Source organism: Anarrhichthys ocellatus, unplaced genomic scaffold (genome assembly GCF_004355925.1).
Source record: "Anarrhichthys ocellatus isolate YVR2014 unplaced genomic scaffold, GSC_Weel_1.0 scaffold8, whole genome shotgun sequence".
NCBI lineage: Eukaryota > Metazoa > Chordata > Actinopteri > Perciformes > Anarhichadidae > Anarrhichthys > Anarrhichthys ocellatus.
The window spans coordinates 3,710,479-3,713,910 of record NW_022280038.1 but is presented as its reverse complement, the minus strand read 5'-3'; positions in this window follow the sequence as shown (position 1 = coordinate 3,713,910).

The window sequence follows — 3,432 nt, the reverse complement described above, 5'->3', positions numbered from 1 at the left end:
GCGTTGTTACTTTAGGCTATTCGCTCGTGCTCACTGACTCTTGGAAAGTGGCGGAGACCGAGTCTCCAGCGTCTATTTAACATTATTTATCCAGGGTCATGTAAAGGCCCGCTGCAGAAGACATGCTATCTGCCTTGGCCCTTGAAGCCGATCACCCCCGCCGCAGCACAGACCGCTGGTCTCTTATTTATTCAAAGTTGATGAATATTGAACGTAGATATGATGAACGGTTTTCCAGACATGCGATTGAGATAGCCTATTGACACGCATACAGAGAAACATAGATTCCATCATAGTATATCAGTGCATTTTGATTTATAAAAAATCATCATGCAGAACATTAGATAGGCTTTATATTCTATGAAAGCAAAGGTCCTATAGAAAAACCTGCCTCATGTGAACCTGGAGCATCCAGTGTTCTACTTAAAAAACACAGTCAAACCGTAAAGACTGGTAAAGCTGCTTTAGAGGCAATAAAATACCACGGCCAATATTTCAGTCACCATTGCTGCCAGGCTGAATGGCATTCATTGTCCACAGATGCAGATCTTCAGTGCAACAGACAAAGTGGAAAGACCCCGATGGCCACGTCAAGCTAATGATGGCAGCCAAAGGTAATTGGATCGACTTAAGTCCCCTTCGGCACAGTATTAGAAAATCCTAATCAATGTGGAAAGACAAGGAGTCCTTAACTTTCCCAACCAATCAGATTAAGCCATGCACCTAAATACCATTCATTTAAAACACAGATAAATCCCCTTTTTCAGACAACAGTCTTCAAAGTTGTTCTTTATCTGGTGAAATTTCAGGTACTAGACAAGGTGATTGTGGGGAAATATGGTTGAAATAAAAGGTGTTTATTTTACATCACAATTTCCCAAAATCTTGAAATAACTGGCTACCACAGATATTCAAAAATATATTGTTTAACAATTCAGTTAGAAAATTACATGACATAAATCTTTCTCTACAATACAGAAAATAACTTTTGTATTGTAAGCAGAGGATCATGCCTTTCAGCATGCTAGTAAGGACTACAATACGACTTAAGACCAACTCCTGAACACCGGAGTAAAGCATGCTTGTATTTTATTAATCAGTTCAGAATAATTTCAGTTTGTGAATATTTTGTAATTCAAATGGTGCCTTTAAGAGAAAAAAGTCTTTCGGACTATCCTCTTTCTGAAATCTGTTGTGAGATTGACCATTGATGTTTGCCAAATTAAATATTTGGGAGGTTATGTTGAAACATATGTAACTGCTGTATTTATTAGGTGTTAAAAGCCTGACATCTGGGAGGAGATCACCTATATTTTTATCTCGAGGATGAAAACACCAAATGTGTTTGCAGTATTTTTGAGGTAATGTAAGGCTGCCATCTAGTGGGTGATAGCTATAATTGCAAGTCAGAGAAGCGCGTACTGCAGTTTAGTAGCACCAAGTGATAACACAATCTTAAGTCAAAACAGAATGCTCTTATCTTGTGGTATCACATCTGTTCAAGTGCAATATTGACACATTAGAAGAAAGTGCATGGGACCAGGAGTAGCCGATGGTAGTTTGTTGTATTCACAAGCCTGAAAGGCAAAGCAGAAGAAATTGATAAACCTTTTTGAATGTCCTTTAAATCAGGTGGGAAACAGGTTACATGCAATCTTTATCCTCAGCTAATCATTTGTCATTTAGCTCTTTCAGTAAAGTACAGCGTTGCTCCTTCAGCCATATTCTGTGGACCGAGAGGCATCGCCTAAACTTGACTCAGAAGTGATACAGGACCAGCACAGTGCAAATGTGGGCACTGTTTTAGTTTCTCACCCCAGTACCTTCACCAGATCCTTCAGTCTCTTCCTTTGCTGTAAACAAGCTGACCCTTGTGGGCCTCATGTTTTCAGGGACCAGTCCCTCCTGCTCACATCTTCCCAGAAGGCTGAGTCATTGTGGTGGAAGAAAAGAGGGCGTAAGGTCCTGTCTGCCTGCTGCTCACTGACCCTCACTTCTACACAGCACTGCACGGGTTAGTCATTCTAGGAAATAACCTTATATGGTTGATGGCATCTTATGTGTATTACTTTGCCAAGCCAGCAAGTTAGTCAGGAAATGGAATCATTTTTTTACGTCAAAAACTTATTCTGTCTGTAGAGAGGAGCGAGAAGAAAATGGCAATATGTTTTATTTTGGGACAGGGCTCTAACAATTACAATTAAATGTACTAATTATTAAAGAATACAATTTCCTGTAACAGATGATCAAGCATGTATTTCAATAGATTATTATTTTTCTATTTGTTTTTTGTAGTCCATATGTCCCATAAGACTACATTTACATGCTGTGACTATAAGGTCTGGATTTTCTTGGTTTGCCTTGTATGCCTGAAAAAGGTCTACAACCGTAAGCATGTTTGTAATTTAATAGTGTGTGCAGATCCCAATGTGCAAGAGTTATTTTTCTCATACATAGGGACATGTGATTGTCCCTTCAGCACCTCAGCCAAATGAGGGAATTGCCCTTTAACTCTTTCATAGACTATTTCCCTAAGTATTGTTTTATTTTTTAAATGGAGGATAGCTGTTTCTAAATCAAAGTGAAAAACACCCCAGACACTTTTAACAGTTTAAAAACCCTCTGCAATCCAAATGGAGCAGTAGCAAGATCTAAAACAGCCTTAAACAGGACCTTTAATAACAGCCTTTCTAGGCTGAGTCTTTGATGTGCTGCTTTCATGGTTTAAGTAGCTACTATTCTTGGAAAGAGGAGGGTAAACTTTACCCTCTGTCAGTGATGTCACTTTAAACACTGCTGAGCCTGTCCTCACAGCTTCAACAGCTGGAGAAGACATATTACACTATAAGCATTCATTTATTGTCACATATTGAATGATTTAGCAAATATTGGGGGAGAAAAACTATTTCAAATTCTGATTGACCAAAGGTTAAAATAACTGTTAAGCTGTTTTCACAGTTGGAATGGGATCTGGGATCATTTAGTTTCCTCTCTTTTTGACAAACAGTTTTTTCTTTCCTCTCTTTTCCACTCTGTGCCTCCAGTTCACCAATTTAGTTTGACTATTTTCCAAACTGCCACGTAGCTGTCTGTGTGATTTGGGAATGGCCTGCATACACAGAGGACAGCCTGTCTGAACCTTGGACAGACCAGGTTCACGCTGTTAGCTGTCATTATGACACAGCCAGCAGAAAGGGGTCACCCTACTCTCTCACCCTCTCACTTTACATGACTCAGGGATGAAAATGCTAGCTCCTCAATCAGAGTTGTGTCCCACGGGTCACTCCTAGGGTTGAGGGGGTCTTTCCAAATGCATCCATGAGACCTCCGTGCCCTTCTGTTCACACACAAAAAAAAAAGGGGCTGGCCTGTGGGCGGGGAGTATGATAATAGCCTCTAGAGGAAGTGAGCACAGTGCAGTGGAATGTAGTT